Below are 16,327 nucleotides of genomic sequence, written 5' to 3'. Positions count from 1 at the left end.
GAGATATCATGGAATACAGGGAGAACCAGCCTTTTGGATACAGAACTGGCTCAAAGGTAGAAGACAGAGGGTGATGGTGGAGGATTGTTTTTCAGACTGGAGGCCTGTGACTAGTGGAGTGCCACAAGGATCGGTGCTGGGTCCTCTACTTGCTGTCATTTACATAAATGATTTGGATGAGAGCATGAGAGGTACAGTTAGTAGTTTTGCAGATGACACCAAAATTGGAGGTGTCGTGGACAGTGAAGTTGGTTACATTATTTGACAGCAGAGTCTGGAACAGGTGGGCCAATGGGTTGAGAAGTGGCAGATGGAGTTCAATTTAACTTATTGCGAGGTGCTGTATTTTGGGAAAGCAAATCTTACCAGGACTTGCACACTTAATGGTAAGGTCCCAGGGAGGGTTGCTGAACAAATAGACGTTGAAGTGCAGATTCAAAGCACCTTGAAAATGGATTCGCAGGTAGGTAAGATAGTGAAGAAGGCGTTTGGTATGCTTGTCTCTATTTGTCAGAGTATGGAGTGCAGGAGTTGGGAGATCATGTTGTGGCTGCACAGGACATTAATTAGGCCACTGCTGGAATATTGCGTTTAATTCCCGTCTCCTTCCTATCGGAAAGATGTTGTGAAACCTGAAAGGTTTCAGGAAAGATTCACCAAGCTGTTGCCAGCATTGGCGGATTTGAGCTATAGGGAGAGGCTGAACAGGCTGGGGCTATTTTCCATGAAGCGTGGGAGGCTGAGGGGTGACCTTCTCGAGGTTGACAAAATGTTGAGTGGCATGGATATTGCATAAATAGTCAAATAATTTTCCCTGGGATCGTGGACACCAGAACTAGAAGGCATGGGTTGAGGGTGAGAAAGGAAAGATTTGAAAGAGTTCAACAGAACAGCTGTTTCACAGGGAGTGTGTTACATGCATGAAACGAGCTGCCAGAGAAAGTGGTGGAGGCTGATAAACTTGCAACATTGAAGAAATATTTGGATGGGTTTATAAAAGGAAGAGTTTGGAGGGATATTGGATGGGTGCTGGCAGGTGGGACCAGATTGGGTTGCGATATCTTGTGCTCATGGATGGGGTAGACCGAGAAAACTGTTTCCATGCTGTACATCTCTATTCTTCTTTGACTTCCTCTCGTGTTATCACATTGTTCCTGTAGTGTAGTTACCGGAACTGCACACAGTCACAGCCTGATTAATGCTAGTTAAAATTCCTAACATACCTCATTTCTCTTATACAATGACACAATTGACGAAGGTAAATGTAGTATATGCCTCATTAACTATCAAAATCACGTCTTCTGCTGACTTCAGAAAACTGTGAATGATTACCCGAAGATCACAATATTTGTCCAAGCTTCCCAGCCTCCTGCGTTTCATTAAATTCTACTCCATCTTTATTTCCTTAACACGTTTCAAAACCATCTGCGATTGTCCTACCGATCTGATCAACTCTTCCAAGTTGTGCTTCGTGTTTTCACAGATGACACCAAATTACGTGGTGTTGTTTACAGTGAAGAAGATTATCTCTGAATTTGACAGTACCTTGAATCAGATCATCTACGGGGTGGTGGAGTGGAAAAATAGAGCTTACATTAATTACATGCATAGTAATTCATTTGGAAAGTCAAATCACCCAAACATGCGCACTTTGTAATGAAGGACTGTGACCGAAACGTCCATTCCCCTCCTCCTCGGATGCTGGCTGACCTGATGTGCTTTTCCAGCATCACACTCTCGACTCTGATCTTCAGCATCATCAGTGCACAGTTTTTTCTATAAACCTAAAGGTAGAACCTAGCACGCGTTACTCTGAAAATAGACCTTGGGGTGTAGATTCATAGTTTGTTGGAAGTGCAGTCGTTGGAAGACAGGATGCTACAGAAGGTGATTTGCATCCCTTCATTGATTTATCAGGGTATTGAGTAGAAGAAGATTGGGAGTTTGCAGTTATGCAAGACATTGGTGAGGCCACTTTCAAATAATGTATCGCAAACTGATATCTTTCCTATCGAAAGGAAAACGTTAAAAATTGAAGTTGAGAAAAGATTGCCTGGAATGTTGAATTTGATGGCGACAAGTTCTCTGAAGGATGACGGGTGACCTTATAGAGATTTATAAATTCATGAGGATCATGGTAAAGGCGAGTAACTCAGGTCTTCTTCCCACTGTTGGAGAGTACAAACACTGAGTGCATAAGGTTAGTGTGAGAGAAGAAAAAACTAAGACGGAAATGAAGTAACGTTTTCATCCAAATTGTGATGCATGTACAGAATAAATTGCCTGGGGATGTTTTGGAGGAGGGGACATTTCCAACATTTGAAAGTCATCTGGAAGACTTTCATGAATAGGAAATGCTTACAAAGATATGAGGAAATCCTGGCAAATGGAAAAGATCACTTTAGAATATCTGGTCGGCATGGCCATGTTGAGGCAAAGATGTATTTCATGCTATTTAAAAGCTATGACTCTATGACTGATAGACTCACATAATCTGTCCTTCTGGTAACCTCAGTGGATTTATTAATTTGAAGTTACCACACGCCGAACAAAGTCAGACATCAGAGCGAAATCCACTTGCAAGATTCAATTTTTCATTTCAGCTCATCGTTTTATGCGTGGGTTGCTGCTTAAACATTTTAACCAGATGCTGCGAATAAAAAGCTAGCACCCACACATCATCAGTTAACATTTACTGGAGCAATTTAGTGTGAACATCAGAAAGGAAAATATAATGTATTTGTCCAATCGATAGCCTGACAGAAACTCAGAGGCCATGAAGATTCCTCCATATCGATGTGTTAAGTATCAGTGACAGCTCGCAAGTCTGCAATCCGCCTCCTTTCAGGAAATTATTGTGTTACCAATCGTTGTAATCTTATTCAGGAAATATCTCTCCCGATTGTTAAAACAACTTCGCACTGAGCTCAATCTCACTGAACATGGACCAGAAACGAAAATTCACCAATGTTACTCTACTGTCCAGCCATTTCTTAAAATATTCCTTAAATACTGAAACTTCATAAAAGAAGAAAAAAAGAAATAAGCAGAGCTTTACCTTTCCGCTGAAACATGTCAGATGCGAAATTCTGGGGACACCCGTCCGAATTTTGCGTCCTTGCCACGTTGACCTGAGCATACGATATCAGTGTCAATTTTTAAACATCACTCGACACCAGATTATTGTCCAACAGCTTGAATTGGAAGTGCTACATTGCGGAGCACTGCTCCTTCGTCAGGTTGCTGTGGACTATAAGATCTGAAGATGTAGTATTTATAACAAAGTTTAAGAGTGATTTAACTGAAATGATATATTAAAAAATACCTGGATTACTTGTTAACTCTCTTATCTTTTACAATGCAAATGTTGCTTTCAGTTCTTTCATATGTCAAATCGCACAAAATGTTTTAAAGTTACATTTTCAAGTGAACTTTAACAAGATGTGCCATGCCAGCGCAGATAATGCGTTGAAGGTTTGAGTTGCCTTGTGTGAGGCTACCTGTGTCCCAATGTACACACTGAATGTAATGTTCAAAAGGGATTCACAGAATCTTACATGGATTCATGCTGTTTTAGAGCAAAGTACAACATAATTCTTCAAGTACAAATTCAACTCACAAATTATGATGTGCGTGCTTGAAAATGTATCTGTGTGTTGGGGGGCATCAGTGTCTGTGAAAGAGTGCGTGTATGCGTATATGTGTGAGTGTGAGTGTAAAGTGGTTTTGCGGGTGTGAGAGAGTTCGCTGTGGGTGCGAGTATGGGAGTGTATGTGTGATCGGATGAGAGAGGGGAGCGTGTGTGTCTGTGCGAGGGAGAGAGAAAGTGTGTGTGTGTCTCCGTGTGTATGTGCGTGCTTGAGAGAGAGAGAGAGAGAGAGACAGACAGAGACAGAAACAGAGAGAGAGAGGCAAAGAGACCGAACTTGGTTACCAGCCTCTCCGTATTGAAAACAATGATTTGACGATGCCGTTGTTGGACTGGGTGAAAATTAAGAAAGTTAAAAATCACACAACACTAGATGACATTCCAACATGTTTAATTGGAAGCAGTTGCTTTCGGAGCGCTGCTCCTTCATCAGGTAGTTGTGGAGTAAAAGTTTGCAAAACACAGAATTTACAGCAATGTTTTGCAGTGTGATGTAACTGGAATTATATATTTAAAAAAGAACCTGGCTTTTTTAAAAGTCTCTCTTCTGTCAGAATGACCATGTTGCGTTCAGTTCTTCCATCGGTAAATTGCAAAATTTTTTAAAAAGTCACATTCTCAAGTGAGCTGTAACAATTGGTGTCATAATGCGATTAGCACTGCTGTCTCAGAGCACCAGGGCTCCAGGTTCGATTCTGGCCTCGGGTGGCTGTGTGTGTGGTGTTTGCGCATTCGTCACGTGTCAGCGTGGGTTTCCTCCGGTTCCTCCGGTTTCCTCCCACAATCCAAAGATATGCAGGTCAAGTGAATTGGTCTTGCTAAATTACCATATTGTTAGGTGCATTAGTCAGAGCGAAATGGGTCTGGGTGGATTACTCTTCGGAGGGTCGGTGTGGATTTATTGCTCACATCATGTATTAAAGGTGTGAGGCTATCTGTGCCACATTGGTCAGACGATTCTGAAATAAAAATGGGCATTTACCGAATGTTACATGGAATCATGAAGTGTGTGAGCCAACTAAAATGTAATTCTGAAAATACAGATAAACCCTAGATACTTGGAGTTGTATATGTGTGTGTGTGTGTGTGGTGGAGGAGTGGCTATGTGTGTCAGTGAGACAGATTCTACGTTTGTGCATGATTGTGAGTGTAAAGGGGTATAGCTCTGTGAGAGGGTGCGTGTTTGAGTGTTGGAGTGTATGTGTATGTAATGCTCAATGATATTCACCTCCGAAAGAATGCCATCGCACTTCAATGCAAGCTCTCCTGATGGACCTTGTAGCTTAAAAGATAGCACACAAATGGAATCAGAGAAACACTTCAGTTTTCATATCTTCCACTTCTAGGTGAAATGAGATGATGAAATAAATATGTTGAGAGACATTCAGAAGAAACATATATATCTCTTCGTTTGAGTCTCAACCATGCACATGTTAAAGGGCCTTCTAAAATCCATCACCGTCAGTTCAGGATGGGAATTTACAAGATGTTTGAGGAATCAAGTATTTTAATGCCAAGGTTATGTTGTCGAGAGGATTTAAGAGATGTGATAAATATATGCAATTTGAGTTGTCTATTTACCCGCCAATTTTGTTTTCTAAAGATTAGTTGGAAGCAGAAGATTGAAATGCAGGAAAAAGAAAATTAGTAATGAATATATTTCAGCATTCTGTAACAATTGGATTCAATGGCTGGGTAAGTACCCAGCATTCCACGCTGTGAGACTGTACTCGCTACAGAGGAAGGCGGTCCATTCACATGCTGGCTGTATCTCCATGGTAAATGAAAAAGATGTACTTTTCCAGTCGGTAACGCTGTAGAGGCACTCAGGCCAACAGCGTTTAAAAATGCTTCCAGCGAAAGGCGTGCACCTTGCAAAATAACGAGTGGGGAATTGTTTCGCAGTTCAGGGTTGAACAGCCGCCAGTTTGGCTAAGATTCTGGACGCATGCGCGAGCAGAACGGTGACGTCTCGTGGAAGGAGGGACCTGAGGGTAATTCATGCAGATGCTGGAAATCTGAGACTAAGACAGAAAGGAATCGAGGAGGTCAGCGGTTCTGGCAGTATAGATGGACAGAGAAACATAGTTAACAATTCCAGTCCTGTGTGCCTTTTCTTCAGAATCCATTTCCTTGGTTGTGCACTGTCCTGGGTGATAGCGTTTTAGCAGCTCAACACACAAGTGGTATTTGTCACAAATACAACAGTGTGCTTGAATCTTTGGATTTTACTGCAGGTGACATTTTTAATCAACCTGTTCACACGTGTCATGAAATACTTGTGAAGCCGGTGGTGCTTGGAAATCCACAAATTCCTTGCCATAGTGGAGTTAAAATGGGTCGAGAGTGTGGTGCTGGAAAAGCAGAGCAGGTCATGCAGCATTCAAGGAGCAGGAGAATCGACGTTTCAGACAGCAGACCTTCATCAGGAATAAGGGCTCATTGCCGAAACGTCGATTTTCCTGCTCCTCCGATGCTGGCTGACATTCCACGCCTTTCTAGCAACACACTCTGGACTCTGATTTCCAAAATCTGCACTCCACAGTTTCCCTTTGGAGTTCGTTTGGGTCGGGGCCTTCGTCTAATCATCTTCACCTGCTTTGTCAATGACTTTCCCTTCGGGCGGGCGGGGGAATGTTGGTTGACGATTGGACAGCATTCAGTATCATTTTCAACTGCTCAAATCCGGAAGTCACGCAAATGCATATGTTCAGGTTGTACGCTTGGAAGCTGAGATGGTAGACTTTTTCTCATTGATAACAACTTTACAGCTGGAATCTCAACCTGCGATTGAAGAAAATCACAAATATCATATATTAATATGTAACAACACCTGGAGAGCATACAAAATCTGCACAAGTGGTAAGTAACAGTCATATCACATATATGCCTGAAAATGACCATCTTCAATAAGGTACAATCTGAGTATCCCGTTTTGATATTCAACACCAAATTTATTCTTGAATCCACCACAAGCAGCATTCTGGGGTGTACTATTGAATAGAAAGAGAACAGGACTTACCATACACATGCAGTTGATGCAAGATCAGGGCAGAGGCTAAACATCTTTCAGTGCTCAACTCACTTTCTGACTGCCCATTATTTACCACAGATAACTTAGTTGTGTTATGGAATACTCTTCGCTTGCCTGGTTGAATGCTACTTCAATAACTCAAGAAGCTTGTCAACGTCTGGTTCAAAGCATCATTTTTGATTGTTAAACACTTCACTATCGCCTTCACCTTCGATGTACAGTAGCAGCAAAGGCTATTATCTCCTGTGTAACATCCTTCTGGAAAGGGAGATTGAGCAGTCCAGCAATTGGCGACGTATGTCCAACAACATATTGACACCTCAGGATGCAGAATGTCTCATTAATTATGGAAACAACAAACTGATTTGTATTTGCTAGTGCATTTTGCATCTATCAATGTGATCGGATCATTTGTTTTGGAAGGGGTGCGCAATAGTGGAAATGTTTCTTTCCGTAACTGGATTTGTTTGATCTTAGATTTTACCCTGTATGGACAGAGATAACATTTCGCAGAGGAAAAGATTGAAAGAATTGAAGAAGAGTAAGTCAAATTCAGCTGGATATAAAGATCCAAGATCCAACAGAGTCACTACATTCAGCAGGACATTAAAGCTACATATTTATCTGATATATTTGCTGGAAAAGATTTTAAACGACAGTGTGAGTGTAAATCGCTAACACACACGCACACACACACACACTCGCACGCAGTACAGTCTGAGTGTTCCAGTGCACTGACTGCAGAAAATATTTCACAATATCCAATTAAAATTCTTTAAAACATCTGCTGAGAAGCCATACCTATGTTGTGGTTAAGGGCAGGGATTCAACAGATCATTCAACTTGGAGATATTTAATGAGATCAGCAATATGGAAATGACCGGATTGTGGGAAGGATTACAAACTGCTCAGAGCAGCTGTAAGCTCATCGACACGATATTCTGAGGAGAGACTGTTGAATTGCTCCATGTGTGGAAAGGGATTTACTCTGTCATCCAGCCTCGTGTCGCATCTGTGGATTTACACTCACAAGAGACCTTACATCTGATTGCGGGGAAAAAAATCTTTATGATTTGCACAGGTCTTAAATTCAGAAATTTGAATTCAACAACAAGTTATTCACATGGGTGACAATTCTTTCAGCTATTCTATGAGTGGAAATGTATTCACTTGGGGATCCAGCCTAATGTCAAACAAGCGTCTTCATCACTGGGAGAGAAGCTTCTCTGCTCCGTTCGGGCAGGGATAACCTTCACAGTCCACCCCAATGTGTCCCAGTCGCATTGAAAATGGAAAATGAACATCTGTCTGGTCTGTGCTTGAGACAGGATTTATTAAATCAGGAAAGCTTCAAACACACACGCTTGACCACACTGGATGGAGACTATACGCGTCCACTGAGTGTTGGAAGCGATTCACTTGGTCATCTGTACTCAGTGAGCTCCAGCATATTCACATGAGTGACAAACACTTTCTTTCTTCTTGTGTGGAAGGGGATTAACTTGGATCTCCAATCTCTGCATATATGGGCTTGTTCACACCAGTGAGAGAAAATGTAAATGCTCTGACTGTGAGAAGAGCTTCAGGAGTAACAATGCTTTGATGAAACACCAGCAAACGCATTGTGAGGAGAGGCCATTCATTTACACTATGTGTAGCAAGGGATTCAATAATTCATCCGCACATGTTACACGGCGGTGAGGAAGTATTGGATTAGCTCAGTAGGCTGGGTTGTTGGTTTGAAAAGTAGTGTGAAGCTAACAGCATGGGTCCCGTTCCCAATACCGGGTTAAGAATGCAATGAGCAACTGTCCTTCTCACCCTCTTCACTTGCCGGAGATCTTGTCGCCCACTGATTAAATCAACACCAGTCACTTCCCTTTCTAATGAAGGGAGCAGCTCCTGTGGTCTGGAAAGTCGACGGTGGCACACGCATTCCAGTTGAGTAAAAAGTGATTGTATCCTGCTTTTATTGCATCCAGAATTGATCTATGTTCATTCTGTCAACCGGCGTTTTCTTCATTGGATGTGAATAGCCTCTTTAATTGAACTATATTCTAATTTTCAAGCATCAATCACATGAAATATACAGTTTTCCCCAATTCATCTCCGATGAGAGGAGACTGGTGGATTTGCATTTGCATTCTGCTCTTGTACCTTTTCTTCATTGATCAAACTTGGTATGTATTTATAAATTTGTTTTCACACATTCAGATTACTGATTGTGATTCACAGCGACGGAAGTCCTTGAGAAGTCTAGTTACTGCTCGAGAAGATGCAGCAGCTAAATTGTGTCGATACACAGTTGGAAGTCAGACCCACAGTGAGAGCACGTGAATGGTTTCTCATCAGTGTGAAGACGTTGATGGGACTTCAGTTCATGGAAACTTATAAAACACTACGCATACTGCAGGCATCTAAACGGTTTCTTTTCACTTGTAACCCGTTGGTGTACTAGCAGAATGGATGACTTAAATGCATCCTTTCTCAAAAATGGAACATGTAAATGGCCTCTGGGCCAATGTGAATTCGCTGGTGTCTCAGCAAGTGTGTTAATGGAGTGAATCCTTCTCCGCATTCAGAGCGGGGGAAGGGCCTTTCTCCAGTGTGAACTCGCTTGTATTGCAGTAGGTTGCTGAAATCAATTAATTTCTTAGCTTACACAACAGACGAATGGTCTCTCCTCTATGTGAAACTGCTGGTGTCTCAGCTGACTGCATGATCGGATTAATTTTCATGGCATTCGAATAATTGAATACTTTCCACTGTTGCCACTTTTCCAATGGTTCCCTCCAGCCTCCCCCCATTTATGTCTTGACAGTCCAGATGATTGCCTGATGCCCCTCCCCCCCCCTCCAACCTCGCAGACAATACACGTGAATGGTTTCATGCGACTCTCAATGTTGGTTTCTTCTTTCGTTTTCAAAGTCTGATGAGTTCAGGCTATATTAAACTGAACAACTCCATCAGATAGTGATGTGAAGCTTCGTTTCAGTTTCCCAATGCAAATCTTCATCTGTAATACTTCTGAAATTAAAACAGAAGCAGCTTAGGAAGAGAGAACTTTTTAAAAAAAAACACCAAAGCATTTAATTGTCATTCTTCTTTCAGATGTGGATATTCTAGACAGGATTAGCATTTATTGCTTATTCCTAATTTGACTGGTCAAGGTCATGGTGTGCTGCCTTCTGGAACCTTTGTTGTCCATGGGCTATCAGTAGACCAACATTATAAGGGAGGGAAATCCAGAATTTTGACACAGTGACAGGGAAGGAATTGCAAAATATTTCCAGGCCAGGGTGGAAACTGGTTTGTTAGGTTTTCTGACGTACCTGCTGCCCTTTTCCTTTCAGATGGAAGTGGTTGTGAATGTGAAAGATACTGTTTAAGGAGGCTTGGTGAGTTTCTGCATTGTATCTTGTGGTTAGAACAACCTGCATGTCTGAGTGTTTGGTGGTGGAGTAAGTCGATCTTTTTCGATGCTGTGTCAGTCATGCTGTGCTGATTAATTTGCATTCACTGTTCTGGGTGGTGTTGAAATTTGCATTTTTGTTGGAACTGCACTGAGGAGCCCTGAAGGAGGTCCTGACGGAAATGTCTGTTGCTATTTGGATGCTGCCTTATCTGCTGTGCTTCTCCTGCGCCGTGTTTTCTCAATACTGCACTTATTCAGGCAAATACGGAGTATTCCATCATGTTTCTTACTTCTGTCTTGTAAAGGAATAAACGATAGATGGGGAATGAACCCAAAGAAGGAGAAGAACATTTGGACAAAGGAGTGGATAAGGATCTGTTAGGAGAGTGAAAATCGGTTCATGGAGACTGTTCGTGACTATTCATTGGTGCTGTGTAACGGCAGGCTATCTGATAGATAGTCTTCAGAGAATAAAGAATTGTATTATTTGCTGTAGTAATCCCAGACTCTGACCTGATATTTATTGCACAAAAGGCTGGTGCAATTGATTTCTCTTAGAGACTGGGACTTTTACAGAAATGGGAGAGGTGTTTTGGCAATTCGAACCAATGTCCGGCATCAAACGCCTATATACTCTCATCCCACTTTCCAGGACATGCTCTGTAGCTTTTTGTGCTGTGGTGCTTCAAGTGATCATCGATTTTTTAAAATTCCACCAGCTCCAGCGAAATGCCATCACCACAGATATATTCCTCTCACCTCCCTTCTCTGCCTTCCGCATAGAACTTTCCCTCCTGGATACACTGGTGAATTCTGCCTTCATTCCAAACACCACCACACATAGCACCGTGGAATCTGCCCCTGCAATTGCTGAAGATGTGAAACTTGCGTACGTACAATATTATAAATATGAGCAGGAGTAAGACCTACAGCCATTCGTGCCTGCTCCACCATTCAATATGTTCATGGCTGATCATTTCGTGCGCTCAGATCCATTTACCCGTCCTTTCAGTCTATCCCTTATTTCCTTTATTGTTCAAAAGTAAGTTCTTATCCTTAAAAACGTTGACTGAAGTGGTGTAAACTACTTCGCTGTGAACAATTCCAACTTTGAAAGTGAGGACCGCAGATGTTCGCGATCCGACCTAAGAGCACTGTGCTGCAAAAGGCGCAGTGTGTCAGACATCATCCGATGAGCAGAAAAAATTGTCGTTTTGGGCAAAAGCCCTACATCAGTTATCAAGGATTCCAAAGAGTAACAATTCTTTGGGTAAAAATGTTCCTTCTCAATTCAGTGCTGAATCTGCTCCCTCTAATGTTGAGGCTATGCCCTGTTGTCCAATTTTCACCCGTTAGTAGAAACATCCTTTCCACTTTTTTCTTACCTATTCCCTTCAAAATTGTGCATATCTCTATAAGATCTCTCCTCATTCTTCTGAATTGCAATGAACATAATCCCAATTTACTCAGTCTCTCCCATAACCCGACCCCCTCAACTCCGGCATTATCCCAGTGAACCTCTTCTGTGCCCCTTCCAATGTCAGTCCATTCCTTCTCAAGTAAGGAGACCAATCCTGCTCACAGTAATCTAATTATGTCGCCACCAGCACCCTGTACAGCTGCAACATAGCCTCTCTTCTTATAAACTCAACCTCTTTAGTAAGGAAATACAACATTTCATTTGCCTACCTAATTACACGTGATACCTGCAGACTATCCCTTTGAGATTCATGTACAAGCACAACCAGGTCCCTCTGCACAGCAGCACGCTTCAACATTTCAATAGAAAAGTAATAACCCCTTTTTCTCTAACTTCTACCAAAATTGATGACATCACATTTCTTCTGCCAGACTTTTGCCCACTCAGTCAATGTATCTATATTCCTCTAAAACGTTTCACAGTCCTCTGCGCACTGTCCTCTGACATTCATCGCCGTGTCATGTGTAAATTTGGACGGGCTACACGTTGTCCCCAACTCCAAATTGTCAATATAAATTGTAAATAATTGCAGTCCCAAAACCAATCACTGAGGCACACACTACTCACTGATATCCAGCCAGAATAGTACTCATTTATCACCACATTTTGCTTCCTGTTAGTTAACCAAGCCTCTAAACATGCTTCTTCTCGACCACTAACACCATGCATCCTTACCTTATGCATCAGCCTCTTGTGCGGCACCTTGTCGATGTTTTGTTTTGGAAATCTAGGTACACCACATCTTCTGAGTACCCATTGCCCACCATACTTGACATGTCTTCATAGAATACCAAAAGATTTTTCAAGCATAACCTGTCCTTCATGAATCCATGCTGTGTCTGTTCAATCTAACTGGTCTATAACCCTCTGTCTTATCCGCCTACCTACTTTTAAATAGTGACGCCATATTTACTGCATTCCAATCTGCTCGAATTGCCCCAGAGTCCAGCGAATTTGAAATATTACTGCCAGTGCACCTGTTATTTCCACGGCCAACCCTTTTTGCAACCTGGAATACCTTCCATCAGGGCCACGAGACATTCTATCCCTCGCTGCATTACTTTTCCCAACAATTGATTTTCCGTAAGAAAGATTGTTTCCAGGTCCTCACCGACCTCCGATTATTTATCGATTACTGGCATGTATTAGTGTCTTCCACTGTGAAGAACGATTTTAAAAAAACTGTTAAATTCCTCAGCCATTTCATCACATCCCGTAACTGAATGGCTAAAGGACCAACGTTTACTTTAACCACTCTTTTTCAGTTATTTCTTTTTTGTAAATTCTTCTGCTAAACGTCTTTATATTCTGTGCTAGACTTTTTTTCTCATGTTCTTTCTTACGGTTCTTTACAGCACTTTTTGTGGCTTACCTTTGACATTGAAAGCTTTCTAAATCTTCCAGTTTCATGGTAATTTTGACCATTTTGTATGCCTTCTCTTTCAATTTGATAGTCTTTCTTATTTCTTGAGACGCACATGGCAGATTACCCCTTTTCTTACAGTTACCCTTTTCACTGGAATATTGTTTTGCTGAGTACTTTGAAAAATTTGTTTGAAAGTTCTGCCCATCAGGTGTACGACCATAAAATTTATGTTTTCAGTCTATTTTAGCCAGGGCATCCCCGTTCTAGTGTCGAGCCCCTTGTACATGCACAGGAATCTGGCATTGGATTGTACCTTCACTCTCTCCATCTGCATTCTAAATTTAACCATACTGTGATCACTCCTTCCAAGACTATCCTTAACGATGAGGTCATTAATTGTTCGTGTCTCACTACTGAGGGCCAGATGGACAATAGCTTGAGTCCTCGTCGTTTCTTTGACATACTGTTCAAGAAAACCATCACGATTAAATCCAACAAAGTCCTCCTCAAGGCAACACTGACTGAGCTAGTTCAACCAAGCTACATGTCGATTAAAAACCCAATGATAATAGCCGGCCCATTTTCAATGGCATTACTTATTTCTTTGTTTATTGACCTTCCCAATGTAATCGTTTATTTGGTGGTCGATAGACTACGCCTACCAATCAACGTTTCTTCTTAGAATTTCTAATTTCCAACAAAATGGAATCAAATTCATTCTCGATCGAACCCATACCATCTCACAGTACCGCTTTGAAGTCGTCCTTGAATATCAGACTCCACTGATTGTCCTTCCTAATAGTCTGAAAGCCCTGGATATTTAACTCCCAGTCATGACCATCTTGTAACCATGTCTCCGTAATGGCTACTAAAGCATATTCATTCGTGATGACTTGTGCCTTTCCATCTTCAACCTTGTACCAATTGCTGCGATCATTTTGGTAAACTGCCTTCATGATAGCTTTCTTACCCTCATGATTACCAACGTCTCTCATAAATAAACCTTCCTTTTTGCATCTTGTTTCTGCTTCCCTGTCCTTTTACGTCCTCCCTCCTCAGTATCCAAGTGCCCAACCACACCTTTAAGGTGATGCTCGATTTTGGACGCTAATATTGAGGCTGTGCCGACTTGCACTCGTTTTACTTGTCATTGCAAATTTCCTTTCTGAATATATGTTATTTATTCCCTTCATAATGTGATGTGTTTCTTTGGCAACTCGCAATCCCACATTCTTCGGAATTCCAATCAAGATAATCTGAGTTCACTTCATCTGTCCTCAAAGGCCAATCCCCTCAACTCCGGAACCAACTTAGGGAACCTCCTCTGCACAACCGTCGAGTGCCACTACATCCTTCCTCAACTAAAGAGACCAAACTTCCACCCAATATGCCAGGTGTGGCCTCACCAGCACCCTGTACAGCTGCAGCATAACCTGCCTTCATTTAATGTGGTGGAAGATCAGAATATCTCCGAAAAACTCGAAGTGGCCATGGGACTGTCGTAAATGAAGAGGAAAATTATTAATATCAGTAACAACGTAGCACTTTAAAAAGGAGCTGCATCGGGCATTGATCGGTCTGATGGGCCACATATACTTAGCACCATAGAGTCATATTACACGAACGCAGGTCCTTTGGCCCCAACTGGTCGATGCTGAGCGAAATGTTCATCCATGTTAACCAGTTTTGCCTGCATTTGGCCCATATCCTTCAAAACGTTTCCTCTCTTTTATTTGTCCAAATGTATTGTAATTCTTATTTAATATACCCACATCGACTGCAACCGCTAGAATTTCATTCTGTATGCGTATCATGGTCTGTGCGAAAACCTTGCATCTCAGGATCCCTTTTATTCTTTTCCCTCTGATCTGAAATTGCCACCCTCATGTCCTCGATTCCACAGCCCTGGCAAGAGCTGAGTGAAGTCACCTTATCCACATCTCTCATAATTTTATACATTTGTATAAAATTTCCATCTCGCTCTTCTACACTGTCAAGAGCTTTTCCTATCGCTCCATACGATGCACACCATTGGTTTCTGTCAACATCCTTGTCAGTTTCTTTTGCATTCTTTCCAATTTAGTAAGATCCTTCATAAAACAAGGTCCCAAAACAGCAAATAATACCTCAAGGGCGGCAATAGCAACATCGTGTACAACTGCAATATAACTTTCCAGTTTAATACTCAATGCCCTGGCTGAGGAGGACCAGCCTGCCAAAAGACTTTTTTCACTCCCCTATTTAGTCGTGATTCCCCTTTCAGAGAACCGTTCAATCTTACACCAAAGTCCCTCTGTTCTCCTTCAGTCCTTCAGGTGTTACCATTCACCAGGAAATTCCTGCCTTGATTTGACTTTCCAAAACAGAGCGCTTCACGCTTCGCTAAGCTCAACTTCATTGCCCTTTTTCTTGGCCACCTTCTGCAGGTTGTCAAGGTCTCATTGCATTTTCTGATAAACCTTCTCACTGTCCACAGCGCCACCTATTTTAATGTCATCTCCAGAAGTATGAATCATGCCTTGTGCTGTTGCACTGAAATTATTGGTTCAGATAAGCAACAGCAATGGACACAGATCCCCCGAGCGACACCAGCATTCACAGGTTTCCAGTCCAACAAACGTATACTCTGCTTCCTACCATCAAGGCAATTGTGTACCTAATTTGCCACTCCCTCAGGATTCCAGAGCAACTTACCATGTAAACCTTCTCTTGGGCCTCACTGAAATTCATGTATACTGCGCGTGCCCTCATCAAGCTTCCTGGTCATTTCATGAAAGAACTCTAACAAAGTTGTGAGGCATGATTTTACACGCGCAAAACCATGCTGATTACTCGCAAGCAAACCCTGTAATTCGAAATGTATCTGCATCCTATCCTTAAGAATCTTCTCAAGTAACCTGTGTCGGACAGATGTTAGGCTCACTAACCCAAAGTCCCCAGGCTTTTCTTCGCAGCTTATCTTGAACTTTATTCCCAGAATTTCGGAAGAAGCAGTAATTAACATTTTGATAACATTGGTGATCAATATGCAATTTCCCAATGCACTCTTCAAGGCCGGAAGTTATTTTGAGAACAGGAATGTTGCTCACGCAACTCGGGCTGTCAATCAAGGCAGAAGAGAAGGTGTGGCAAAGTACAGATCCGTGACACTTGTCATCGTCTGGGGGGAGGCTGCTGGAATCGTGTCTGAAGGACGTAATGTTCGATTTTGAGGAATTAACAGCAAAGTTGGAGGACATGATAATTGAATTATGAAATGGAAATCAGAACCACCATTTCTTTCGGAGTAAAGGGAGGAGGCTGGAACAACACAGCATGCCAGGCTGCCTGAGGAGACGAGGAAAACGATGTTTCATGTGGAATCCAATCTCAGGTGTGGGGGT

The sequence above is a fragment of the Chiloscyllium plagiosum genome, unplaced genomic scaffold (assembly GCF_037043375.1).
Source record: "Chiloscyllium plagiosum isolate Xiang-an unplaced genomic scaffold, Cpla_swu_hap1 HiC_scaffold_37, whole genome shotgun sequence".
In the NCBI taxonomy this organism is placed as follows: Eukaryota; Metazoa; Chordata; class Chondrichthyes; order Orectolobiformes; family Hemiscylliidae; genus Chiloscyllium; species Chiloscyllium plagiosum.
The sequence above is the reverse complement of the archived record's forward strand: the minus strand, read 5'-3'. Positions refer to the sequence as shown.